This window comes from Netta rufina (assembly GCF_964035555.1).
Source record: "Netta rufina genome assembly, chromosome: 14".
Lineage (NCBI taxonomy): Eukaryota > Metazoa > Chordata > Aves > Anseriformes > Anatidae > Netta > Netta rufina.
In genome coordinates, this window is record NC_140137.1 from 9,204,564 (window position 1) to 9,231,214 (window position 26,651).

At 63.7% G+C, this 26,651-nt stretch overlaps 1 protein-coding gene across 3 annotated transcripts in view; it reads left to right on the forward strand.

Moving 5' to 3' along the window:
* The first annotated feature begins 202 nt into the window (after nt 1-202).
* CXXC5 (CXXC finger protein 5) overlaps nt 203-26,651 on the forward strand; it is a 35,321-nt gene continuing 8,872 nt past the window's right edge. The window contains exon 1 of one of the 3 annotated variants that reach the window (XR_014618838.1): nt 203-315. The gene's annotated coding sequence lies outside the window, so the exon portion shown is untranslated. Of the gene's footprint in view, nt 316-577; nt 653-26,651 lie in introns of those variants that run through there. The other 2 variants (XM_084295028.1, XM_084295029.1) reach the window with 2 other exon arrangements.

Consider the following 26,651-nt stretch of genomic DNA (forward strand, 5'->3'; position numbering starts at 1 on the left):
CCCCCGTGGGGGCGGGCAGCGCTCGGTGCCCACCGGTGGCGTCGAACCCCGAGGTGCTGGTGGGTGGGTGAGGTGGGTGAAGTGAGTGAGGTGGGTGAGGTGGGTGAGGTGGGTGGGTATTTTTTTTTTTTTTTGGGGGGGGGGGGTCTCCGGGCGGCGCGCGCGCGGGGCGGCGGGGGGCGCGCGCGTCTCGGCGCGGCGCGGGGCGGTCCGGTCCGGTCCGGGTTTTGCCGGCAGCCGCGGGCAGCGGCCGCGGCAGCGCCGTGCAGCGCGTTTCGGGGGCTGTGCACTCCCAGAGCGAGCGGCGATGTGGAGGTGGGTGTGCGGCGGCGGCGAGGCACCGTGCCCGCCTCGGCTCCCCTCTCGTGCCCCCCCCCCCCGCCCCCCCACCCCCCTCCTTCCCTCCTTTTTCCTCCCTTTCCTTCCCTCTCGGCACCACCGGGCAGGTGCTGAGCCCCCCCCCCCCCCCTCCTCTCCAGCCCCGGGCGGCGCGCCCCGGTGTGTGCCCCCCCCCCCCCCTCACCCCGTCCCTTTTCCCTTTTTTCCCTTCTTTTCCCTTTTTTTTCCCCTTTTTCCCTTCCCTTTCCCCGTTGCTGCCCGGAGCAGCGGCTCCGTGCGCCCCAGCCGCGGCTCTCCCCGCGCCCAGCTCCCGGTAGGTGCCGGCCCCCCCCCCACCTCCCCGAGGTGAGGAGACGGGGAGGAGGAGGAGGAGGAGGAGGAGGAGGAAGGAGGAGGAAGGAGGGGGGGGGGTGTGCAGCAGCCCCGACGGGCGGCGGCGGCGGCGGAGTTGGGGGAAAAAGTCTCGGGAAAAAAGTTTGGCGGGGGGCGGCGGGGCCGGGGGGCGGCGCGGCTGCTGCGCCTCTCCCCGCACGGCTCCGCAGCGCTCGGTGCCGCGGTGGGGCGCGGGGCTGGCCGCCTGCCCGCACCGGGGGAGGGGGGGGGGGGGGCCGCCGGTGGCTGCGGCCGCTGCTGCTCGAGCGGCGCCCGGGCGGCCCCGCCGCCCTCCCCGGGCTTCCCCGGCGGCCGCTTCGTAACGAGCAAAGTTTGTGCCGGCTCGGCCGAGCCTCTCTCTGCCTGTTTTCCCCCCCCCTTAATCACACACACCCCTCCCCGGCCCGCCCGGGATGCGCTACCGGGCGGCGCTGCCCCGGTGCCGGCTGGCGGCGAGGCCGCCGGAGACGGGGCCGGGGGTGGGAGCGGGGGCGGAGGACGAGGAAGAGGAGGAGGAGGAGGAAGAAGAAACCGGAGGAAGGAGGGAGGGAAGGAGGAGGAGGAGGAGGAGGAGGAGGGAGATGGGGGGGGGGGGAGCCCTCCCCGCCGCCCCAAGCATCGCCTCCGCGGCGTGCCCGGCGCGGCCGCCGGTGGTTTCCCGGGTGACAATGGTGGCGGCGGCGGGGCCGGCCGGGGGCGGCGGGGGCGGCGGGCAGCGGGGGGGCGCCCGCTAGCGCCGAGCCGGCTCGGGGCCGCGGCGCCGTCCGCCCGCACCGGGCGCTGGGCACCGAGCGGGGCGCCGGGACCGGGAGCCGGCGGCGGCGGCGGCGGCGGTGGCGGTGCTCGGGGTCCCCCCGCGGCGGGGGTGGAGGTCCGGGGGTGGGGGACACCGGGAGAGGAGAGGAGAGGGAAGGGTGAGGGGGGGGAGGCGGCGGAGCCTCCGCGCTCGGCTCCCGGTCCGCCGGGGGCTCGGTGCCGCCTGGGCGGCGGGGGCAGCTCCCGGCGGCCGTGGGAGCGGTGCCGCGCGGTGCGGCGGAGCCGTGTGTAACAAGTAACCGAAGTTTTTTTTTTTTTATTATTATTATTTTATTATTTTTTTTTCTTCTTCTTCCCCTCGCAAAGTAAAAAAAAAAAAATATTTTTTTTTCTTTTTTTTTTTTTTCCCACTTCGCTGCCGGATCTGTAATATGCAATTCATAAAGCTCCGCTCCCCCTGCGTTTGATGTGAGGGCACTGAACATACACTAAGAATAAAAGATTAAATGGAAGCAGACGAATCGCAGTGTACAATGTGTAATATATCTAATACGCATCCAGAGCGGGTGCTGCCAGCTGTAAAGCGATAGTGGATTTTGTGAATGATGACTGAATGTTGTGATTATTGTACGAAACTCCGCTGAGTCGGAGCCAGGCAGGCCCCACGGGTGAACTGCTGCTTTTTTTTTTTTTTCTCCCCTTTTATTTTGATTATTACTATTTTTTTTTTTTTTTAATCCTCGCAGCGAGGTTGCATCCAGCCCGTCGGAGACGTCCTTCTTATTGCGGGGCCCTTGTTTGGTTTGGGTCATTTCGTTCTTTGCTCAGATGATTGATCGGGAGAAGAGGGCAGGGAGTGGAGGGCTGGGGGGGGGGGTTGAGCAGCCCCTCCCGCCCGGCGTCCCGCACATAAACAAAGCTGCGCACACATCCTGCGATAAGGGATCACATGTGTGCCGCGCCGCGCCGGGCCTGACCCTGGCCTGCCAACCTTTACTCCCGGGTCAGCTCCCTCGCAGCCGACGAGGGGCTCACGTGCCCAGGCGGCCCCAAGCAGGCGGGGGGCTGCGGTCCCGTGCCTGCCCCCCCTAACCACTTAGGGGTGCCGTCCATCCGTCCGTCCGGCTGTGGATACCTGGGGCCGTGTCCTCCCCGGCCCTGCGTGGCGGAAGTTTTGCTTCTCGGGAAGCGGGCCCTGCTGTGTCAGCAGCCCCTTTGTGGCGGCTTTGTCCGCTCCTCCGGCCCCAACGCGTCGCGGCCGCCAGCCCCGGCTGCACCTGGGCCTTGCTCATGTGGCCGCCGGCCTGCCCCGGGGGTGTCGCGGGTCCTTGGCACGGCGCCTCGTGGCTGGGGGTGCCGGGAGCAGCCACCAGCAGCCTCCCCAGCGCCGTTCCCTTGGGCCCCAGTGGTGCCCAAGGGGGTCTCGGGGCCTTTCCTGCCAGCCCTGGCCGTGCTTGCTGCCACTGCTTGTTGGCACGGAGCAGGGGGCAGTGGGGCAGGCCGAGGTGCTCGCCCCACTGGGGTGCTGGTCAGCGGGAGGGCAGGGCTGGCTCTCCTCGCAGGGCCGGGTTGGCAGGCGTGGGAGCCCTTCCCCATCCGCTCCTCCATCTGTGGGAACCCTCTTCTTAAAAATTTCCTCCCTGAGCAACTTGCCACATACACCCCGCACCCCCAAGGAAAGGCAAAAACACGGTGTAAAGCCCCAAACTGGGTGGCCAAGAGCTCCTGCCCACAGCGCCGGATTCAAGCGTGTCGTGGCACTGTATGGCACGAGCCTGGGCCATGAGCAGCGGCCACCACGTCCCCTGCCAGCCGTGCCCCACGCCGGGCTGGGCAGCCCCACGGGCGCGCTGGGGACACGGGGGCTGGCGCTGGGTGGCGCGGGGAGGGCCGGCAGCTGCCGTGCCCTGACCTCGGGGCGGGCGTCGGGGGGGGGGGACGCGCCGGCGGGTGACAACAAAAGCAAAGTAACAAAGGGCCTGCCGGCCGCGCGCACAACTTCGTCCCGGCCTCCTGGCCTCCCGCGGCGGGTGCTGGAGCCTCGCAGGGCTGTCCGGGCAGAGCGGGGCAACGCTTGGGGGGCTTCTCCTCGTGGCATGAGGGGGTCGGGGGGGCTCTGTCCCAGCTGGTTGGTGCTGGCAGGGTGTTCGTGGCTTGACGCCGTGGCTCGGTGAGGGCCATGGGGCTGCATCGTGGGCGCCTCGCCAGTGGGGTTACACCGCCTCGGTGGGGAAAAAATGCAGGAGGTGTCCGAGGCGTTGAGCCGAGTCGTCCTTGATGTGGATTTTGTGGCAGGGTGAGTGTGGTGCTGCCGTGGGCATCCCGTTGTGCTTGCCCTGCTGGGGGGCTCAGGGAGCCGCTGCTCCCCAAGGTGTGAAGTGGGTCAGCGGAGGAGGGGTTCATGGGCGCCGTGCTCCGAAATTCAGCCTCCCTAACAAAGGAGGGGAGAAGCAGCGGGGCCGAAGGGGTGCGGGTGTGGTATGAGGGGCAGGGCCGTGCCCGCTGCCCACCTGGCCCCGAAGCTGCGTTTGGGGCCCGCCGGGGCTGTGGGCAGGTGCGGGCAGCGCAGGTGCCGCTCACTGTTGTCCTGGGCCACGGGGACGTTGCACAACTTCCGTCAGCCTGCCCTCCCCAGACGTGTCCGCTCGCCCTCCCTCCCACCCCAGCTCCTGTTTCGGGGGCAGGAGGGAGATGGTTGTGCAAGGGGCTGGATCCGGGGTTGCCGCTCCTTGCAGCCACCGTGTGCTGCCCTCGTGGCTCCTGCTCGTGGGCAGCCCTGGGCTCCTTGCTGCTCACCGGTGCGGGCTGCCCCGTCCTGGCTGCCTGCCTGCCATCCCGCGCGGAGCAGCGGCGGCTGGGCGGGTGCTGCTGGGGCCGGATCCGGCCCCGTTTGTCCCAATCCTGCGCCCCCCTCCGTGGAGGCACCCCCAGGGAGCTTCTCAGCAGGGCTGCTCCAGCCCCGTCTCCCACCGCTGCTGCTCCTCTCTTGCCCCGGTGGCACGTTTGTTTTCCTAAACCTTGGGTGTAGGAACAACCTCTTGATTAAGTGTATTAATAGTTAAACTTTCAGCTCATAGCTTAAACTCACCAGACCACGAAAAGCCTCCGTCCTTTACTCATGCTCTGTTGCTCAACTAAAATATTGCACTCAAAGGTTTTTTTTTTTTTTTTTTCTTTCCTTTTCCCCTGACTCAACTTTGTCTCCTGGGAACGTGGGGGCCGTTCAGGGGCTCTTCAACGCCCTGGCCAGGGGTGGTCCCAGCTGCCCCCCATGCCCCGTGCTGTTTGCTGCACCAGGTGCAGAGCTCTGCCCCGAGTGCTTGCCATGCGCGCCCTTGGCCGTGGGAGGTGGCCTGGTGTCACCCGGGGCTGGAGCTGTTCTCCTGGGGACGTGTGTCCGGCTGTGCCCTACACAGAGGGCAGAACGTGCCGGGTGCGGGTTGGCACAGGTTGGGCTGTGTTGGGTGGGGAAGGGGGTGAAGGGGAGGCTGTGGGGCAGCAGGGGCACAAGGGGAGAGGTCAGGCGTGTGCCCTGGGAGAGCTGCAGTGAGGGTCAGGCAGCTGGACGGGGTGACCCAGCCCCAAATACGTGTGTTTCACCCTGGCCAATGAGCCTCAGGTGTCTGAAGATGGAGTTGGAGTTCATGTCCATCAGCATCTGCGGTGTGGATGTGGCGCAGAGCAGGCCCTCGCTCTGCCCCATGCTCCTTCCTTTTGGGATGCCACAGAGCTGGGGGTGTGCCGCGGTGCTGCGGTTTGGGGTGGTTTCCTCCTGCCTTCTTTCTCCTGGTGGCTTGGAAGCAGGTGGAGGGCACCGCACGGTCTGGGATGACACTCGTTGCCGTGCACGGGTGGCAGCCTGTTATTAGAGGAATAAAAGGAATTTTAAGGTCACGGGTTTTTCAACAGGCAGGATAAAGGCGGGAGAATCCCTGTGTTTTGTAGGAGTGCTGGGCTCGAATGCTGTTGTCTGCTGGCCACGCTCAGTGGCCACACTCGGTGTGTGCGGGCCCCCAGCCAGCTCTGCCACCCTGGCTGCTGCTGGGTCACTCCCAGCCCTGTGTGCCACGGACCAGCAGCCAGCACAATCCCACAGGCTCCTGCTACTGGTGTCCCTGGCATGCTTCTGCCTGCTGGTGTGGGCTGATGTGACTCCCTCGAGGAGCTCGGCCATCTGCTTGGTGGCCTCTGCTGTCCTGCTCCCCCAGTGAGGTGTCACCAGCCCCATCCTCTGTGCAGAACCAGCCCTGTGGGCACCCGCCCCATCACGGAATGGGAAAGGGATGTGGGTAATGGCCCTGCTGGATCCACCTTACAAGGCTTGGCTTGCAGTCCGTGCTCCTGCCTTGGGATTTGAGGATCTGGCTCTGTTTCCTCTTGCTCAAATGGTTTTGCTTGTACCAGAGGATCTTTCACAGCCTAACTTGGGCATCCGTTGTGCCGGCAGGACGCAGACCTTCACAGAGTGATGCCTGTGGAGAGCTGGCCCAGCCATGGGACGGTTTGTGTTGGCCTTGTCCCTACAGCTGATGGCAAAGAAAGGAGATGCCATCTCCTGACTTCCCAGGCGGGATGCGCTTGGTGCCCCGGCTCGGAGAGCTGAGAGCTGGGGAAGGGCTTGGCTCGTTGGCTCTCTCCATCGTCAAAAGCACGACACAGGTCTTCAACGGGAGCCTGGTGTGGGTGATAACCATGCTCTGTGCTGCGTTGTAAACTTGGTTTTTCACTTCGGGGTTGCCAGATCAGGTTCCTTCCGAGGGCCTGACAGCCACCTGTAGGGCACCGGGTCCTGCGGGTACCAGGAGGAGCTCCAGGAGCGGCTCCTCGCCTGCTCTGCAGCCAGGTTGGAGCCAAGGCCCAGGAGAAGGCTCTGTCCTGGCTCTGCCCTGTGCTGCTCTCAGGGTGGTTTTGGGGCTCAGGGCACACAGGGCAGTCGTGGCCGCCGGGCCGAGTGGGGCCCATAAGACCCATCCGATGCCGGTGTGAGTTTGCTCGGCACTGTCTGTGTTCTGGGGACGGATCAGGCCTGAGCAAGGTGTGGATTTGTGCCTCAGGAGCATGAGGCTGGGGATGCTGGCCTCCAGCTTCCTTTGCCTCTGCTGCCTTTGGTCATCTCTTGATTTCCTGGCGTCTGCCTGCAGCGTGAGGGCAGCCCTGGTCTCGCCCAGCACCGGGACGTGATGGATGTCTCATTTTTGCCTTTGCAGTCCCGCCTTGAGTTCTTGTCTCCACTCCAGCTCTTTGTAGGGATGTCTGGGCAATATCCATCTCCCACAGTCTTCCTTTCGAGAGTCCGTCTGCGCCCAAATGAGCAACACAGCTCCATCCATTCTGACCCCAGGTGGTCTCTTGGCATCCTGTGGGCCTCGGGGTCATTAATTCTCACTTGTTTTTTTGCCGGGACCTGCTCTTGTGGCTTTTGTGCCTCTTTCTCTTCCTCAGAACTCCATGAGAAAAGCTGTTTGCAGTCCAGAGCCCGGAGCCTGTCACTTGAGCATCTCAAAGGCCGTGGCTCTGGATGATCCTGAACATCGGCTCTCGTTTCCACCGCCCACGGGGGCCGAGTGTCCCTCAGGCTGTCCCCGTGCTCTCCAGGCTCTTCATCCCTCAGCCCACTTGCTGGTCGGAGGCAGGCTCTGGAGCTGGACGGCGGCTACCGAGGGGCTCGAGACCCTCTGACAGCGGTGCAAAGCGTGGGGCAGGCCCATGGGAGCCCCCCACAGCAGCGCAGGGCTCTCTCTTTCTGCTCTGCTGGAGATTTGAGTCCACAGCGAGGGCGAGTGCCAGAGCTGTGCCCTCAGGTGTCGCGTGGGGGTTGCGTGTGGCCTTGTCTCCTCTCCAGCTTCAGCAGCTGCCCAGCAGGCAGAGCCCTTGCCTGTGCCACCCCTTTGCCCCCGTACACCTCGTCCTCCTCGGGCTGTGCCGCTCTGTGCCGCCTGCCAGCTGGGACCTGGCACGGTGCTGTCCCCCCCCCCGCCACTCTGTGCCACCAGCGCTGTCACCCCTGCTGCTGGCCCCGCTGCACCTCCCGTCCCCGTGTCCCTGTGCCGTGCCTGGCTCCCCCGTGCCGCTGCCGGAGACTTTTCCCCCAGTTTCTGTAACCCCTGCGAGCGAGCGGCCGAGGATCGCTGACTCCGGGGAGCGCTCGTCTTGCCCTCTGCTTTACCTTCTTCATCTCCCTAATCTGATGACCGGAGGTATGCGAAGCATTTCAAATATGGCCTCGTTCGCTGGCTCCGGACAGAGCACGCAAGAGGCGTTTCTTCACACTCCTATTCCAGCCTGCTCTGCCGCTCCTGTTCCCTCCTCCCCTGGGCATCCCGCTGCGGCGTGCCCGTGCCGTGGGGCACGCCGTGGGGCCCGGCGGGGCTGGTGGCCGTGGGGCCCATTGCGTGCGCCTGGCTCGGGGTGGGGGGGGGCCGCCGGTCCCCTGCATGCTTTACAGGTCGGATTTGGGGTGTGCCGGAGGCTGTGGGCAGAGGCACGCCAGCACCCGGCTCTCCGCGAGCATCCTTTGCAGCGTGGGCGTGCGGTGAGCGCGTACCGACCGTGGGGACCAGGACGTCCCCGCTGCCCACAGCCCTGGCACGCGCCCAGGTCCCCTGCAGCGCTCCGGCGCGGTGGAAGGACTGGGAAGGACGCTGTGGGTTGAGCAGGGCTCAAACCAGGGAGGTGTCTGGGGGATGGGGGCTCTGAGCAGCGCTGTGGCAGCCTCAGGTGGGGCCGGGGCCCGTTCTTCACCCACCTCAGTGGGGGCGATGAGGCCACGGAGCACAGACACAGCTCAGGGTGGAAGGTTTGGGTGTGCTTGGGTGCTGCTGCCAGCCCGGCACCCCTTGGCACGGGCTGGCATGGAGCTGTGGGGTGAGGGACGGGGGTGCTGGCCATGGGGGGAGCACCCGGCCTGGGGAGTCCACCGGGTGTCCCCGGGAGCCCCGAAAGGAGGCGGTGACCCCTGAGAAGTTGGTGTGGGTCCTGCACCTCCCGGCCCTGCGAGGAGCTGTGGGTGCACGGCTGAATCGAGGCGCGCCTGCTCACCTCGGTGGCTCCCATCAGATTGGTTTGGGTGTGTGCAGGGCGCTTGCCCCTTTCTGAAAGTGTTGATTAAATCACTGCTCGGCCAGAAAGAGGATGCAGGGAGGACGCTTTTCCTCCCACAGGCAGGGGAAGTGACCCGGGAGGTGGGGGGCAGAAGGGGGACAAGGGCAGCTGGGGCACGGGGGCCCTGCAGAAAGTGTCTCCGGTGGGGTTTTGCAATCTGTCCAGGCTCTGCCTTGCTGTGGGAGGGGGAGAGGTGCTGGGGAGGGGGCTGTGTGTCACGGGGAGGTCCTGAGGGCCTGGGAGGGGGGAGCGGGGAGGTCAGCTGTGCCGAGCTGTGCTGTGCCAAGCTGTGCCGAGCCGAGCCGAGCCGCGGGAGGAGGCAGTGGGAGTCTGTCAGCGGCTCCCAGCTCAGCTGAAGTTGCTATTTAAAGCTGGGGCAGGAAAATAAATGCAGAAGATGAGAAGGGGGAGGTTTGGGGAAGGGCCCTGCGTCCCTCTCTGCCTGTGGGAGCACCGGGGCGCGGGTGGGCTCCGGCCGACCCCAACCTCCCCGCGCCCCACGGCCCTTGGGGACAGCTGCTGGAGCCTCGTCCCCGAGGGGTAGGGGCTGGTGTGGCACTGTGGGGGGAGGTCTGGGAGCAGCGCGAGGCGTTGGTGCCGTAATGCATCAGGACAGCTCGCAAATTCCAGCAAGGTGCTGTCTGCGGCCGAGCGTGCGCTGCCTCGCGTCCGAGGGGGCCACGCTGCCACAACAAGTTAGGTCACGGGGAAGGGGGGAGGACACCCTGCTGCCTGCCCTGTGCTGCCGATCCCAAAGGGCTCCAGGAGCTGGTGCCTGCGGCGCCCTGGGCTTGGAGCCCCCCACACCTTGTCCCCGAGCTCAGCTCCTGTCCCCGTGGCCGGGTAACATCTGGCTGCCGCCGACGGCTCCGCTCCCCTCCGGCGCTGCTGAGCTTCCCGGCACGGAGCTCCCCATCTCGGGGCGTGCTGGTCCCCGGCAGGACTGCGCTAGCTCGCTGCCAGACTGACACCGTTTGGCTCGGGAGAAGCTGTGTGTTCGCACATGGGCGCTTCCAAAGCGAGCAGCTGGGTATGTGTGCGGAGGAGGAAGGAAGGAAAGGGGGAAAGCCAGCCGTCAGGGCGTTTCTATTGATGAGTTTGTTTTATCACGTAGGTGTCGAAATACTTTGCAAAGAGAGCAACTGAGCAATGTTTGGGCCTGGCCTTTAGCAGAGGCGTGCCGGGAGGGGAGGGAAGGGGCCGGGGCTGGGCTGCGGCGTGGCCCAGGGGCAGCACGGAGCAGGGCACGAGGCCATGGGGGGAAGGAGCCGGCTGAGGAGCAGAGCACGGTGCTGGGCAGGGCACTCCCAGGGGTCCCAGGGACCCCGCCTCGAAACCCTTGATCCCCCAAGGGCTGAGGGGAGGGCTGTAGGTTTTCCTTCCATCCATCGGGGGTGTCCAGATCAGCCTCGCGCCGCTCAGCTTCTCCCCTTGCCAGCGTCGGGTTTTGTTTCCTTAAATAAAGAGCCCTTAAAAAACGCTCATTAGCCGTCTTAATGGGAAAACCGGAGTCACCTTGAATGCAAAAGCAGCGGCGCGGTCGCTCCCTGCGCCGGGCTGCGGGTGCTGGACGCCGGCTCCCTCCCCGGTGCCCGGCCCTGCAGGCAGCAGCAACACCTCCCCGAGGCGCCCAGCCCCTGCGAGGACAGGACGGGGCCTTTTTATTTGCAAAGGCGTCAGGGGATTAGTGGGAGGATTAGTAAATATGACCCCAGGTAAAGATTAAGACAAAAAAAAAAAAAAAAAGATGTTTCCCCCCCCCCCCCCCCCGTGCTGATGCAGCGTGAAGATTAAAATGGGATGGAGTCGCGCGGTTGGTGTACTGGTGGAGGGGGGATTTTGGCAGGAGGGACGGCGGGGGCAGGTGACTGGGGGTGCTGGTGGCAGCGCCAAGCTCCCCCCTGGGGTCTGGGGGTGCTGGGTGTGAGCTGGGAGGGGGTCTGGGCTCCCACGGGATGGAGGAGCAGGGGCCACGGGGAGCGTTTTCGGCTCTCGTGCCCTCACCTGCACCCGCGCCGAGTGCCCCAGTAATTGCAAGCAGCCGAACGCTGGCAATACCTGACACTGCTGCGAGGCTGCGGCTCCGGCAGCTAATGTGAAAGGACGTTCGCTCGACAGGGAAGGCTCGAAAACACTCAGAGCATCTGGGGAGGCAGGAGCAAATCAGCTCCCCCAGCCCACAGCCCTCCCCTGCCCGCGCAGGAGCACTCTCTGCTGCCCGTCGGGCACTCTCCTCTGTCCCTGGCATCCCGCAGATGGGCCTGGGGCTCCCCGCCGAGCGACGAGCTCTGGGGATTAGCTGGGGACTTGGGATTTCGGCTGCACGCTGAATTGGTTGGGCAGATGAGGCTCCTCTTTGGCCGGGCCCCGGGGTGGCCGGGGAGAGGCTGCTGGGCTCCGCAGCCCGCCTCAGCGCCGTGCTCCTGATTTATGCCAGCGCCTGCAGGAGCTGATTGGGAGCGGGAGGTGCTTGGTTGCACTCAGCTCCAGGCCTTAAATTTTGTCACTGCTCGTGTCTCAGGCGGCGCACGGTGGGAGTGGGACCGGCTGCCCTGGGCTGGAGCCCACCCCCGATCCCGCTGGTGCCCGGGGGGGAGATGCTCGGAAAGGGGGGCGAGGGAGGTCCTGCTGTGCGCAGAGGGGGACAGGACCCTGCCGGGTGTCTTTTGGGAGGACGCTGGAGCAGCCCTGGGGGTGTGGATGGGTCCTCTGGTGCGGGATGGGAAGTGGCGAGGGCTCTGAGCTGTGCCCAGAGCAACAAGAGGGTCCAGATGGTGTCTCTGCTGCATCCTCCTCCTCCTCCTCCTCCTTTCTCCTCCCATCGGACGTTTGCGTTTCTGGCTCAGGGCTGTCTGCCTGCTGGGGGGAAATCCTCCCCTGGATTTGGGACCCTCTCGGCAGTTTTTAGAAAGCACAAGGGTGGATCTGCTGCTGTCAGCTCAGGACCGGGGTGGAGCTGGGACCTCCTGCCCCCTCCTCCAAGCACCTGGTGGGCCAACACGCCCGGCCGTGCTGCTGGAGAGCCCTTTCCGTGCAAGGGCAGGGTGGGGATAATGTGGCAGCCCCCGTGCTCCGGTCTCCTCCTGTTTCTGCTGGCATTGTGCTGCTTTCCTGCCCCCTCTGTTCTCTCCGTCCCCGATGTGTCACCGAAACTGGAAGCCTCAAAGCTGGGGTCCCTGAGGTCGCACACGGCCGTGTCCCAGCCCCTCCTGCCCCCGTTTCTGGGTGCGTTTGCAGGTGCCCACCCCTGGTGCTAATGCACGGGAGGTGCATGGCGGGGGGCACCAGCCCCTTTGATCTGTGCTGCTGCTGTTGGAGGGGGTGGATATGGGGTTCCCTTTTCTGGGGGTGAGGCTGTTCCCTGCCCAGAGCCTTTTCCCTGCCAGCCAGGGGCGGAACAGGCGTTGCTGCAGCAAGTGGAAAGTTGGAGGGGTGAAGCACGGCCATTTCCCCTCCGAGCCACCTCTCGTGGCGGTGTCTTTGGGTTGTTTTCTGCAGGGACCCCGCGGGCTGGCACCAGGGACCCTGCTTGCCAAGGTGGGTGGCGTTACGGACGAGCCCTGTGTGTTCCCCAGCCCCGTGGCAGAGGAGGGCACGCGCCCGCTTTTTGGTCTGTGGGTCACCTTTCATCCTGCCGGTCAAGGCCATCCTAGGGACCCATCTGTCACCCTGCTTCTCACGACAGCTCGTGGGAGCGGAGCAGCTGAACTCTCCCTGCTGGCCTCGAGGGAGACGAGAGGACAAGGGCAGGATTTTTTTTCCCTGGTGCCAGGGCTGTGCTGTGCCATCCCTACAGCAGCACCGGCTCGGTTGGGGTGCCCAAGGCATCCGGGTGCCGTGCTGTGTCCTCGATGTGGCTCTTGCCCGTGCTGTGTCCCTGTGGGACGCGGCGAGGACGGGGAGCAGAGGGGCACTGGGAGATGCTGGAACAAACCCCGGGGCCGTTCTGCTCCGCCTGCATGGAGATCTCACAACCTGTGCCTGGGTGGCGTGGGTCTGCTGTGATGTGAGGGAATCAAGCACCCTGCTCCCCAGCAGAGGTGGAAGGGTCCCTGGGTCGGAGCAGGAGCTGCGATGCCTTCCAGGGGCTCAGGTCCCAGCCTTGCCAAGTCCCGTGCTGCAGGACCAGGTGCTGCTGTTCCCCTCCCGGGCTGCCTTTGTGCTGCACCCAGTGCCAAGCTGGCTGTGGCCCCGTGCCGAGCGCTGCGCTGTGCCGGGGAGCGTCCCGGCACCTGGAGGACACCCCGGGCTTGCTGGGCCCTTGTCCCCACGTGGCTCCACCAGCAGATGTGGCCTCGGAGATGGCTCTGAGCGCCGATCCCTGTCCCTCCGTCCTGAGCTCCCCAGTGCACGGGTGCCCCCGAAGGGAGGAGTAGCTCCAGGGTCACAGCCTGTGCCTGCCCTGCATCGTGCTGGGGCTGTGGCTCCTTGTGGATGGAGCGTGGGCAGGATGAGGCCAATATTTCTGCTGGGTGCAGTGGAGCCCCAGCGTGCTCCCTGCCACAGCAGTTGGGGGCTGTTGGGGGCTGTGTGCGGGGCTCAGCACAGCCTCAGTACTCCCCCAGGGGGGCCTGGCTTTGCTTCGGTTTGGGAAGAAATCCCCCCAAGGGCAGGAGGAGAAAGAGGCTTCGATTTTTGTCAGCAAAAATGTTCGCCCGTGAGAAAGACAGTGCTGTGGTCTAAATTAAGTTTAATGATTTTAACAAATCTCCGTGACCCCTCACGCCCCCCAGCCACCATCGGGCGAGCTTTGGCTCGGGGTGTGCGAGGGCAGGAATCAGCCACAGGGATGGGCAGCGGGACGAGGAGGGCCTGGGGTGGAGAGGATGCTGAGTTCCCCTGCTTTTGGGGCTGGGAGTGCCCCAGACTCGGTTTGATGGTGGATACAGCCTCCCCCCGCTGCAGGGCCAGGTTGGTGCCTGGCTTTCCTGGCACCCTCCTGCTTCGGCCCAGGCAGCGGCCGCATCCCCGGCATGCGGGTGCTGGCGCCGGCGTGGGGCACGGGCAGCGGTGAGGCTGTGGCTAGGCTGGGGCTCGTGCTGTGGGGCTGTGCTCCAGCCAGGGAGAGAGGTGGTATTTGGAACAAGGGCTGCGACTCATAGGAAATCACGTGGCTCGGAGACCTGGGGCTTTACGGGAAGAGAGATTAGAGAGGAGAGGGGGCGAGCGCGCAGGGGCTGGTGCCTGGGGCTGCAGCCCGCAGCGGGGAGCTGGCTCGTGCGCTCCCCGCTCGCACGCAGCTCTGCCACGGCTGGGGGAGCTCGGTGGGTGCTGAGCGTGGTGAAACCCCCGGGGGCTCGGCCCCGCTCCGTGCCCACCCTGCGCCCCGCTGCCGGCCAGCAGCAGCAGGCGGCTCGCACAGGGAGAGAAGGCGCAGGGCAGGTGGGCAGCAAGCCCTCCCTCCCCAAAGCAGATGGTCCCTCCGAAGCGAGCTGCCCCTTCCACATCGATTACCCGGGCTGGATGGTTAACGATTGCTTTCCAGGGTTAATTAAACTCTCCTCGTCAGGGCTGCTGCACCGTGGGGGAGGAGCGTTCCCTACCTGCGCTCGCGCTGCTGCCTCCGACTGCAGCCCTTGGGAGGGAGCGAGCCTGTGGCTGGAGCTGGGATTTGCTTCCAGGCCAGCACTCGCCCTCAATATAAATCCAGGAGCATGGCAGTTGTGCGGGGAGGATCTCTGCGATGGTCGGCTCTTCTCTCTAGGGCATCTGAAGCACGGCGTTTGTCAAGGTCAGCCGTGGAACCGCGAGTTAACCAGCTCACCGCGGCCTTGGATGCCGGAGAAGAGGCTGGCGGGTGTCTTCTCCCCCGTCTGTCGTTATTTTTTTTTGAAACCAGCCTGGTCCCTCCTCCTGCTACCTTGTTCCTTTAGGTCTAGGCTGCAAACACGTCTCTATTTCCAATTATTTTTAAAGCCGTCAAATATTTGGCAGCTGGACAGTCATTGTAAAGTAGCGTGTTTTGCAGAGCGGGTCACCAGCCATGCAATTGTTCAGAGTTTCTGATTCTTGCATATATAAATACGCCCTTTCATCAGGAGCTCTCAGTCGAAACTGCCATCTTTTGCCTCATTGTCAACATCGGCGAGGTTACGCATCGTTTGCTGACTCACAGCCTCCTGCTCTAATTACTCGGCTAAACTCCCTCTGCGGAGCTCGGGGCCGGTCCAAGCCCCTCGCTTTCCCTCTCCCTGACCCAGTGGCCACTGAGCCCTGCCTGCGGGGCTGTGTCCCCGTCCCGGTGCTCGCCACGACCCCCCTGCCCCTTCCTTGCCCGCTGGGCTGGTGGAGTGGCCGCGGGGAGCTGGCGGCACGGCTTGGAGTGCTGAGCGCAGCCGAAAGCTTGCTCGTGCCCAGGAGGTCTTGGGGAATCCTCTGTGGTTCTTGCGCTGCCGGGGTCTTGTGCTCCTTCCAGGATTTGGGGCAGGGGGTGGCTGGGGGTGGCCAGCACGGTGAGTGTGCTGCCCCGCTGGGAGTGCATGTGGCGTTGTCCCAGCCCGTTGCCCAGGCACCGAGCACAAAGCAGGGTGCCCTGTCCCTTTTCCAAACACCTCCCACCAAGGGACACTGCTCCGGTGCCGCCGGAGCGCCGGGACCCTGGTGAGGGGATCGTCGGTGCCGGGACCCCTGGGGTCAGCCGGAGTCTCCTCTCCTCCCTCTGCGGCAGCACCAACTCAGACAAGCTGTGCACTAAACCTGTTAGCTTATCCTCTTTTATCCCAGTCTGATATGATCATCCGCACTGTAAGCTTTCATCCAGGCCCAGCGTGATTTCCAGCGTTGGAGTGATTTGAACAGACGCCGCAATTACTGCAGGCTTGGTCTCACCCCACTCCTCCGCACCGGCTTGGGCTCCTCCGGAGGGCTCCCGTCCCCACGTAGGTGCCCAGAAGCAAAGCTGCAGAGGATGGCACAGGCTCTGGTGTTAATTATTTGCGTTATTTCTTAAATACCCCTCATCCCGTGCTTGCTGGCCTGGTGGTGTGCCAGCAGTGCCATCGGGAAGCGCTCCCCACGCGCGGGGACCTCACTTTTGGGGGCTTGTGCCTTCCCCTTCCCGAGGGGGACCCCAGCCTGCACCCCGCACCTGCTCCCCCATCCCAGCCAGCCCGGCCAGATTTCTGCAGGGCTCAATCTGGCTTTAAGGCGCTGTTTTTATCTTCCCATGTGGTCGGTGGTAATATCGTGGTGGAAACAATGCCCCTGCAAATCCCGCTTGCTCGCAGAGGTGAAACCCAGCCTCGTAATCCAGCGGTAACAGCAGCGCGCCAAGCCCGGTAACGCAGCACTGCTTGCTTTGGAAGAGCAGATATTTTATTTATTTATATATATATATATATAAACATATATGTGTTTGCACAGGCTTCTGTCTGTCACAGAATGGTACAACCACGCATCTTATCTTGTAAAGCCATATTTTGGCCCTTTTTTCAAAAGAAAGTGAATTTTAAGCACAGGAGACAGTGATGGTTTCTTTGGAGCTGTTACGATCTGCCATGTACAATAAATCCGTCTTAGTTTGTGGATTATTGGCCCAATAGACCGTAACAGCTCTGTCAGCCCCTCCTGGCATGCTGTGTCCAGCGAGCTCAATGTTGTGTGGGTTTTCCTTTTTTTTCCTTTTTTTTTTTTTTAACAGAAATTTCCTAAGGATTTTTCCATGCCGTGTGCATGTACGGCAGCTGATATGGAAATCACAGGAGCTCAGTTGTGTGCCCAGGTTTTTTTTTTTTTTTTTAAATATTTCCCCTCTGAAAATACCCAAAGGCACAAATCTAGATGATGGAGTCCAAGCCCCCAAATTATGTTAAAGCATAAAGGCAGAGCTGTCACTCTTCCGGAGAGCGGCAGGATGGCACGGAGCTGTGCCTCAAGAGCCGGTCGGTGGTTTTGGGGAGGGTTTTGCTGGTTTGGAGTGGGGCTTCCCCTGGACTGCCCCAGTTCCACTCCTGCTGACCGCTTCTTCCTAGGTCCTGCGTGCCCTAGGTCCTGGCATGCAGGGTGCAGCTCCCCGGCTGCTCTGCGGAGCAGGAGCCGGGCGTCCCAGGGGGCTGGTGGCATCCCCAGGGAGCCCGTGGCGGGGGGATTAGCACCGGGGCAGCTGGTGGGGGGAGACACATCCCTCTTTGTCCTCGAGGCTGAGCGCTGTGGGGGAGCACTCAGGGCTGGGACAGAGGTTTGGGGGGCTCGGGGCACGCCAAATGCTCCGGGCTGCCACGCTGCGCCGGGGTGGGCTCGTGCCGGTGGTGCCACGGGGCCTGCCTGGTGGCACCTTTAAGGCCCCCAGCCCCGGTGCTGGGGGAGCTGCTTGGGTCGGAGCAGCTCTGTAAGCCCATTAAGAGCTCAGCGAGCCTTACGCCTCGGGGGTCTTGCAGCGGGGACTTGCACTAGTCCAACCTAAACCGCTCGAGCTGCTGCGGTGGGGGCGCGGGGATGGTGCTGGGTGCGTGGTGCCGGCAGCCCCAGCTCCCAGCACGAGGCCGGTGGTCAGGGGCTGCAGCTCAGGTCCCCGGGGAGGCCGTGGGGGCGAGGAGCGTGGGCTCATCCCCAGGCAGCACCGCCGTGGTTTTCCCAGTGCCTCTTTCGCTGTGGGTCCTGAGGGGGGGTCTTCTCTGTCCTGGGCTTGTGCCACGTGGAGGAAAGGTGCTGGGAGGGTGCGTGGGGCCCGGGCAGCTGGGTGGTCGTGCCAGGGGGTTGAAGCAGGAGGAGAGGGCCACTGGGCCTCGTGGAGAATGCTTCCTACCCTTCACCTGGATGTGCCAGATGTCAGACCAGTCAAAAACAAACAAAGGAGGAAAAAAATTAGGGTGAGCCTTTGTGGAGCCCTTGGGATGGAAACGTGCCTTCTGCTGTTTCGCTTGTGCAGTGCTCTTCACAAACTTTCCCTTAATCACGCCCTGGGTTTGCCAGCAGCCCACCACAAGACCAATGGGGTCATCCCGGGTATTTCCCAAATTGCCGGCGCCCGTCCTGCCTGTGGCAGTGGGTTTCGTTTTGCCTGTTCCCCCCACTCCCCAGGCTGAAGACTGAATTCCCCTAGTGCTCCCCATGCCTGTGGGACGGGATGGTCACGGCCAGCAGGAGCAGGCGTGGGGGTGGCAGCAGCAGCTTGTGACCGGGAAGGGGCGAGGGGCTCTGAACCCACCCAGGGGTGGTTGGGACAGGGGTAGGCAGCAGTGCAGCAGGCGCTGGTGGTGGCAAACCCATCCAGCCACACCTCGTTCCTCAGCCACTGGGGAAGTGAGAAAGGACAGGGACGTTTATGCCGAGCTCTAGTTTTAGCTGCAAACCACCATGGGAGCCAGCTTGTTCCCGGCTGCTCTTTGTGGTGCTGCCTGCAGAGCAAGCCCCTCGGCTCCGTGCTGGGCATCCTGCAGCCCCTTTGCTGCCTCGTCCTGGCTCGTGCCATGCCTGGTGGTGGTGGTGGCCCCTCGCTCCTTCCCAGCTCCACTTTTGGGCAGTTGTGGCTGGTTTTCTGGGGTCTGCTGCTGCACAACCCATCCCAGCGGTGTTTTTTTTTTGGTGAGGCAGCGCTGCTGATGCAGGAACGCTGCCCCGTGGCTGCGTGCAAGACCCCGGTGGAGGTCTGTGTGCCCTGCAGTGATCCAGTTGCTTTCTGTCACCAAACTTGTCATCCGATCAAAGGACACCGGGGCTCTCCCCGCGGTGCCACCGTGCCCTGGTGGCACCGCCCTGTGTCCAGCCGTTCTCTGGGAACTGTTCTCCTGCCAGTTCTGCCATCCTCCTGCCTAGGACTGCTGTTTTTCTGTGCTGTTCTGGTAAGCTACAGAGAAGGAAGTCCTTCCCCTTGGGCTGAGGAAGCATCAGGAACCAGCAGAGAGCCGGGCACGGGGCCCGGTGTCCATGCAGAGCATGGCGTGGTGTTGGGGCAGGATTCCCCCCGTGGTCCTGGTGCTGCGTGGGGACGGAAGAACAGAGGGTGGAGGGACAGAGGTGGTTGTGGCCAGGGGCTCTTTGTGGCCTGAGTCTCCCTCCCCATGGGCTGGTGGCAGAATTTCTCTCGTGACATCACAGACGGTCGCTGCTGGAACCAGCGTCACAGCAGCGATGCCCCCACTTCTTCCCCCGTCTCTTTCCCCCGCTGCCCCCGGAGCCCAGCTGCGGGCTGCCAGGAGCTGGCTGCTCTCCCCCGAGCCCTGGCGTCTCCGAGCGCTGGGTGTCACCGCTCGTGGCCGGACTGCAAAACCCCCGTGGCTCTGCTCCCCAGGGGACGAGGAGCTGGGCGCTCCGTCTGCAGCAGGTACGGAGGGAGGAGGGTTCTGGGCAGTGGCGTTCCCTTGCCCTCCTCCTGCTTGTGACAGGACCTTCTGCATCTTCTGCCTGGTGCAGAAGAGTGAGCCCAGGTCTCTCCTCCTCACCCTTCTGTGCCCTGGACTCCCCGATGCGTGCGGCCGGGCTGGTGGCATGGGGACACGGTGGCTGCTTGGGTCAGGCAGTGCTGTCCTGCGGTGCCGTGCCCCAGGGTCTCCAGTTTCCACCACCCCCAGCCCCAGCAAGATGCTGGGCAGCCCTGCGAGTGCACACAGCGGGGTGGGAGCTCCTGGGCCCGAGCGATCGTTCGGTGCCCGGCCGGGAGCGCCGGGGTTTGATCTGTATTATTGTAGATTTAAAAAAAAAAAAAAAAAAAAGAAAAAAAAAGTGATTGCTCTTTCCCAGTTCTTGTGTTTCCTGAGAGCGGTCTAGTTTCTCGCTTATCTTCAGACAGCCTCAGGGGTATTCCCTTGGAGTTTGGGAGTTTAATCAGGCATTGCTGGGGCATGTGAACTCTGCGTATAGCGGCTGTTCCCATGGAGGGGAGAGCCTCTCGCAGATATTTAGGTTGGCGTGCCTGTGCTGGGGGCTGGGCCTGGCTGGGAATGCGCGGCTCCTTTGCCCGGGGAGGGGACGGGGAAAACGCCGGGCGGCGACCTGCTGGGCACGGGGTGGCTCCTGGGCAGGGCGCTGGCAGCGGGCACGGGGGGCATCCAGCGGGCAGCCCCCCTGCAGCGGGGCTCTCAGGAGGCGGCGGCGGCGCTTGGCTCCTTGGCGGTCTGCGCATCTCGGCCCCTCCAGCCCCGGCTCTGACACCTGCGTCCTTTTTTCCCAGCCGCTGAGTTTTTTGTCCTAGCATCCTGGGTGGGGCCCCAGGGGTCCCCGGCAGCCATCCCGACCCTGTCTGCACCATCACCCTCCTCCCAGCCCTCCCGCAGCCCCGGCCCCGCCGGCCCTAGCCCAGCTCCTCTGCTCCTTTTGTTTCGGGGGGGGGGGTTTAATTCTGCCACCGAGCAGACAATCGGGACCTGCGTGGAAATGACCGATAGGCGAGATGCTGGGCTTTGCTTTGCTGGTGAAATCGAGGGCTTTTGTTGCTGGCTGTTTAGCAGGCAGTATTTCTTTTTGGGCTGGATATATTCCTGGCAAGAAAAATGATGGATGCTCTGTTTCGTTTCCAGTGGCAGTGTTTCAGATTCCTTGCTCCAGGGCAGAAGCTGAGCTAACTCCGATTCTGGAGCAGCTCTGGTACCTTGGCAGCTTAAAGGCCACGGGGTTGCTTGAATGACAAGTGGCACCGAGCGCAGGGAAGGCTCGGGAGAGTCGGTTTTGTGCAGCGTGCCCTCGATCTCTTGCAGGAAGCGGGGCGGGAGGAGTGAGAGCCCGCTGAGCGGGGAGGGAGCCTTTCATTGTCTTAGTGCTTTGCAGGCAGAACGTGTGGCGTTAGAAAGCAAGCCCGACGCACAAAGGACCGGGGCGCCGTGCCTGCCCGGCGAGTGGGGACGCGCTGCGAGTCACTGCCGGGGGTGGCTGGGTAGGTGGTGAGAAGCACAAAGTCTTGGGGCACCGCTTGAATTCCTCTGCCCTGGGAGCTCCTGGGCTCCCCTCGCCCCCTTTTTCTGCCCTGACCCCTCCCGTTATGCTCAGATGGAGGGGGGCTGGGTGCGGATCCTGGCCACTGGCTGTGCTGAGAGCGGTGTCTGGTGGTGCTGGGAACCTCTGGGGAGCACCAGAGGCACCAGCGGGGCTCGGCTGCTGCCCGGGGAGCACAGGATGGGGTCCAAGGCTGGGGGATGAGGCAGGTCTGGGGTTTGTTCCCACCTGGGGGGAGCTGTGGGTCCAGAGCTCCTGCAGTAGGACTGCTCCTCACCAGTCCCTTGGGGCTCCTGGAGGCACGGGGCAGCTCCTGCGTTGAGCTGGGGCTGTGCCCAAAGTGGCCACGGGCTGTGGGGTGCTGCTGGGGGCTCTCTGCCACGGCACAGAGCAGTGCCCTGCCCACCCCCAGCCCCGGCCATCCAGCCTTCCTCCTTTTCTCCCTCTTCTTCTTCCTATTTTTCTCCTGCACGCATGGCCAAGTAAAACATGGTGCTGACCAGAAATAACAACCGCCAGCAGATCCAGACAATGGATAAGCCCCCAGTGAGGGCAAGGGCGACCCGAATCCTCCCAGAGGAAGATGGGATTATTCTGCGTCCTATTAGACATCTGTCAATAGCTGCCATTTGTGGACCCCGGCTGCTTCCTGATGGCACAGCCACCTTCCTGGTGTTAAAATGACTCCTGCAGCAGCAGCAGCAGCCCGTGCATGCTGGATGAGGGCCCTCTTCGGGTGCTCAGGGCCCTGGGCTGGTTTGCACGTGTGCTATCAGCGCAGCAGCCTTGCCCTCGGGGGTGTTTTTGGTGTTGTGGGAGCCTGAGGTGCTACCAGGTCCTCTCAAATACATCTTCAGCCGGCAGAGGGCTGACGGGCTGGTCCACAGCCATCCGCTTGGCCCCTCGCCCCGCTGCCCGTGGGGGTCCTGAGCATCCCCTGGGGGTGTGCTCTGCCACCGCGTTGCCTCCAGAACCTTCTGGAGGTTCGTGGGGGTTGAGAGAGCTGGGAGGAAGAGGGGCCTCGGTGCTGGGGCTGCTCTTGGACGTGGCACTGATGGATTTGGGGCTCTTCATCAACAACTACTCCCATGCTGCCGTGCCTACAACTTTGCTTTTAATTAACTTCGAGAAGCTTTGCTGATGCTGATCAGTCTCTCTGTGACCTGGTTATCAGTTATACCCCAAGTAATTTATGCTTTAATCGGCCCATCTGTTAGCTGTGGCGATTCACACGTCTTAGGCCTCGTAGCTCTGGAGGGCTGGGGGGGGTCTCCTCGGGCGCAGGCTGCCTGGGGTCCCTCTGCAGCACTCGGTGCTCCTGCCGGGGTGCCCAGGGCCGTGGCGGGGCGGCTCGGTGGGAGGGCTCCCCGCAGCTCTCTTGGCTCGAGGGAGAGCAGCGTGTCTCTGCCAAAACCTCTTTCAGTTCCCTTTTATGTCCCCTCCCACTCGGAGGGCTTGGGTTCCTTTCCTTTGAGACACTCTCTCCGTTTTGCTCTCGCCCCCCGGGGTAGGGCAGTGCTCGGGTAGCGGTGCCGGCTGCGGTGCCGTGTTCCTGCCCCTGGATGCTGCAGCCATGGGGTCGGTGTCTCCTGGCTGCTGGCACGGGCAGCAAACGTCCCCAGTGCCCTTCCCATGGGGTTGGTCAGCCCCGGTCCCCTGAGCATCGCCGCCTTGAAATAATGTCGGTCACCTCCCTCGGCAGCGTGATGGGGAGGCACTGGGGGGGCTCGGCTGCACCCTTCGTGCTGGAGGCTTCCCTCCAGGAGGGCCTGGGGGATTTGCAGGGTGGTTCTGGTGGGCTGGGACCACGTCTCACTTCCAGGGCGGACCAACGTCTCCTTGTCCCGCAGACCCCGTGCTGGCTTGCCGGCTAGCCTGGAGAGGACAGCACCTCGTGTTATCCTCTGGGATTTCATGGGTTTACTCCAGCGCTTGGCTCTTCAGCGCCCGTTTTGTGTCGTGCCTCCTCCTCCGGCCCTGGGCGTGGGACGGTGCTGGGGAGCTGACGCCGGGCCGGGAGTGGGCGAAGCATGGAAGCGCTCCCCAGCAGAGCCGTGCCACGGCGCGTGAATGTCAGATGCTGCTTGGCTGTGAGATCGGCTCCTGCGAACACAGATCTGTTCAATCCCATTTGGAGGGAGGTGGGGGAGGCGGCGGGGAGGAGGGGGGGGCTTCCCAAGTCTCAATCTGGTAGGTTTTAGTTACAGTCGTTTTCAGATTTGGGCAGCGAACAGCGCGGCTTTGGCACGGGGTGGGGGGACCGGGGGGGGGCTGAGCCGTGCAGGGAGAGCACCGGGGGAGGCGACGCTGCCAAGCCCCCCATTGTCCCCCTGGCTGCAGGGGCTGGCTGTGGCTGGGCTCTCCTTCGCCTGGGTCCCCGGGCAGCAGCTGTGTGAGCAGAGGAGGGGGAGGAGGAGGCGCCCGGAGTTGTCCACAGGGCAAATGGAGCCCTGAAACACTCGGATGGACGTTTCAAATCGCGTTATCTCCATAACCGCCCTGCTCTGGCCCTTCCAAGTGGCAGCGGAGATAAGTGGATTTCGAGGGAGCGCCTGGTCGTCTGACATTTAAGACTCCTTAATCCACAACCACCACCCCTCAAAGGCAGGACGGAGCCACGTTTCCCAGCTGGGTGCCGTGGGACACCCCAAGGGCCCGCGTGGGCTCAGGCAGTGGCTGGTGCCCGTGCTGGTGGCCGAGCACCGGGGCAGGTCGGGTGCCTTGAAAGCGTGGGGACAGCGGCTGCCTGGGCTATGGCTGGGAGGAGATCGGGGTGCTGCTGGCATAGGATCAGCTCTCCATTTCCTCTCGGGCACAGAGGTGGTGATGTTGGTGGCATATCTGTGCTTGGCACAGCAGTCGTGCCCTCTGAGGAAGGCCAGGGCACTTCGCTGCTGGTCTGAGTGTGTCTGTGCAAGGCAGGAGCTGTTGGGGAGGTGGCATTTCTTTCTGCCCGCTGGTCTGGGCACGCACAGGAGGGCGGCGTGGCCCCGCTGCTCGTCCCTGGTGGGCGCATGAGCCGTGGGCAGCGTGGCACCGTGCGCCTGGCACTCGCTGCTCCGGCTGCCCCTGTGCCCAGAGCTGTTCTTGGGAGGCGCCGCAGGAGCGGTTGTCTGCGAAGAGGACGCCGGTGGAAGCCACTCTGTGCACCATGATGATTTGCCATCTGCTTTCAGGGCTATTTCCAGATGCTGGATTTAATCTTCCATAGCCTTTTTAATTCAGGAGTTGGCTTCTTAGCGTCCCCCAGTGCCACCTCGGGAGCAGAGAGGAGCAGAGCGGCTGCCACAACCAGCCCTTCCTTGCCCACCCGGTGACCTGTCACACCTCTGCCCAGTTCACCTGCAGGTGCCAGGGGCGAGGCTTTGCATTTACAACACTGCCCCAAAAAACCCCAAGCCTCCCCGTCCTCTCTGGACATCCCGAAGTGCGTGGGGGTAACTTTCTTTGCACACCCAGGAGCTGGTCTTCTGGCTGGACCAGTTTTGGGGAGGATAAATGGGAAGGGCAGAGCTTGGGGGCTGTTGGGTTGACGGAGATGAAGACTTGCAAACAGCGTAGGTGCAGGATGTCCTTGTCGTTCTCTAATGGTACCCCTGCCTGTTAACAGGTCCTGCTGAATGGATGTCCTACAGGGACATTTCGCCTTGGGAGACTGCGGTGTGATTTCCCCCTTCCTACCTTGGTTCACCTCCGTTTCCCCACGTGTTTTTGGCTGTTCAGTGGCCACGATGCACCACGGGAGCCCTGGGACACCCCTCGCACCCCCACCACTGGCATCACGCCCATCGCCCATGCTGCAGGGGTCACGTCTGACCCCCCCCAAAAAAAATTTGGGCTGTGAAGGTGCCTCCAGCCCAGGGCAGCGGCAACGGTTAGGGCTGGCGGTGACGTGGTGGGTCTGTCTGTCTGCCTGTCTGCCTGTCTGTCTATCCCAGTGCTTTACTGGGAGGTGGGGGCCGTGCTGGGTGGCTGGCCACTGCCTCGGCTGCACGGGGAGGGGCGAGGGGGGAGGAAGCAGGGACAAAAACCCCGCGGTGGACACAATTACAGCCACGTAGTGCCTCCTTTTTAGAGGCTGAAAAGACGCTGGTTTCCCTTCCGTCGTCCGTCTGCTCCACCTCTGCCGGCCAGACAATGGCGTGGCCCCAGTGCCCACCAAGCAGCGCACAATGGGGAGGGAGCCGCGCTCCCGGAATTTAAAAAGCTGAACTTTTATTTTCTCTCTTTGTCTCTTGAGCCTGGGAGCACCTCGGCTTCAGCTTTTCTTCTTCTTTTTTTTTTTTTTTTTTTCTTCTCTCTCTTTACAGTCGTGTCTGTGCATGGCTGAACGAACAGTGGCTCTTACGGGAGGAGATTGATTTATTTAAAATTAAAGGAAAGCAGAAGTTATTTTTAAAGACAAGAGTTTTTACATCTGAAGGAGCTGATTACTTTCCAGTAATGCTGGGCAGTGGACAGTGAAATAATGCAGGGGGGCTGGAAAGCACCGTCCGTCATTTTTACAAGAAGCAAGGCGCCTCTCCCGCTCCTCTCCGAGGATAAACGGCTCCTGCAATCAGCCAGCCGCTGTGCGCACCGCTCGGTGATTGCTTCTGCAGGTGCTGGGCCGCGGGAGCTCCTCTTGCCACCTTTTTTTCAGAGTTGCCGGCACTCCTGTAGCGCTGGGCTGAGCCCAGGGAAGGGGAGCAGCGGGGTGCGGTGCTCCGGAGGTTTTGGGTTCTTTTGGGTGAAGCCCTTGGAAAGGAGAAGCCTGGGGCTGGGTTGGCAGGAGCCACTGCTGGCTCACCCAGGGAGCATCCAGGCTGGCATTTCTGGTCCCTGGGGCAGGGAGTTCCACGGAAGGGCAGCTCCAGGCAGGTTTCTGGGGCTACCCAGCCCTCTCCATGGGCTCCAGCTCTCTTGGAGCTCACTGGCAGCTCGGGCCCTGGGGTGTGTGCTGCCAGACCTGTCCTGAGGCTCAGTCCACGCTGGAGGGGATCCCACAGGGATGGTTCCCAGGTCTCCGTAGGCTCAGGTCTCTGTAGCCCTCTCCAGAACAGCCCAGGACCTTGTGCATCGAGCTGGGGGCCACTGGGGCTGTCCTGGGGCCTCCTGACCTTGTTGGTGTCCCTTTGAACCCTGGCATGCCTCCAGCCTAAGCCGTGCGGTGCAAAGACCTGGGCGAGCAAGCGCATCACATGCTGCTTAATGCCGCGTCTGGAGCTAAGCACCTTCCGACAGGGACCCAGATGACGCCGCCCGGCGCCTTCCCCAGGGAATGGGGGCCGCAAAAGGGGGGCAGGAGCGGAGAGAGAGAGGGAAGGGGGGGCACCTCCGTCTTCACTCGGGTCAATCATAAAGACAGGATTAAGATAATTAATTCCTTCCCCCCTCCACACACACACCCCAGTAATTAGCAACCTAGGCAGGGGCTGGGGAAGAGCGGCCAAGACGTGTGGGGGTGTGGGGTGGCCCCGGTGGTTAAGGGGGGGGGTCCCGTCTGTGCCCGCCGCAGCCGGGCACCCCGCGGCCTGGGCCCCGGGAGCCGGAGGCAGCGCCAGGCGGGTGCAGATGGCGGGGAGCTGGCGGCCGCGGAGCTGCAGCTGGGACAATGGTGGGATTGTGCGGCGGCGGGGCTGCTGGCTCGGCGCGGCTGCCCCTCTGCTCCGGCAGCTGGGTGCTTTCCAGGGCACCCGGCTGCGACGGCCGGCAGCGCGCTTGGGTGGAGAGGGTTACGCACGGTGGCAGCTCCGGGAGCCGTCGTCCCCCCGGGGGGTGGTGGGGAAAGGGGCTGCAGTGCGGGGGCCTCGTCCCGCTGGCGCCGAGCCTGGAGCGCAGCGCTCGCGGTTTAGGTTGCCGCGGGGTGCTGCGGGGGTGCCCGTGGGTCCTGCAGGTGGCCCGTGGGGACGGCGAGCAGCGGGACCCACGCGTGCCCTGCCCGTGGCCACTCAGGGTGGGAGTCCCGTGGTCCTCGCTGTCCTTGGGGAAAGCCATTTACCAGCAGCACACAAAGCCCTTCCCCTCCTGGCAGGCTCTGCGCTGAGCAGCCCACGTCGGCGGAGGCTGCGGGGTTCGCTCAGCCCCAGCTCGGGGCTGTGTGTGTGGGGGGGGCGGGGGGGGGGGGCTCCAAGCTGCTGGGACCTGATTTACACAGCGGGGTGGGACCGGAGAGCAGGTTCCTGATACAGCCAGCTGGAGAGGGCTGGCCGTTACGGCCGACCGCGGGGGAAGATGTG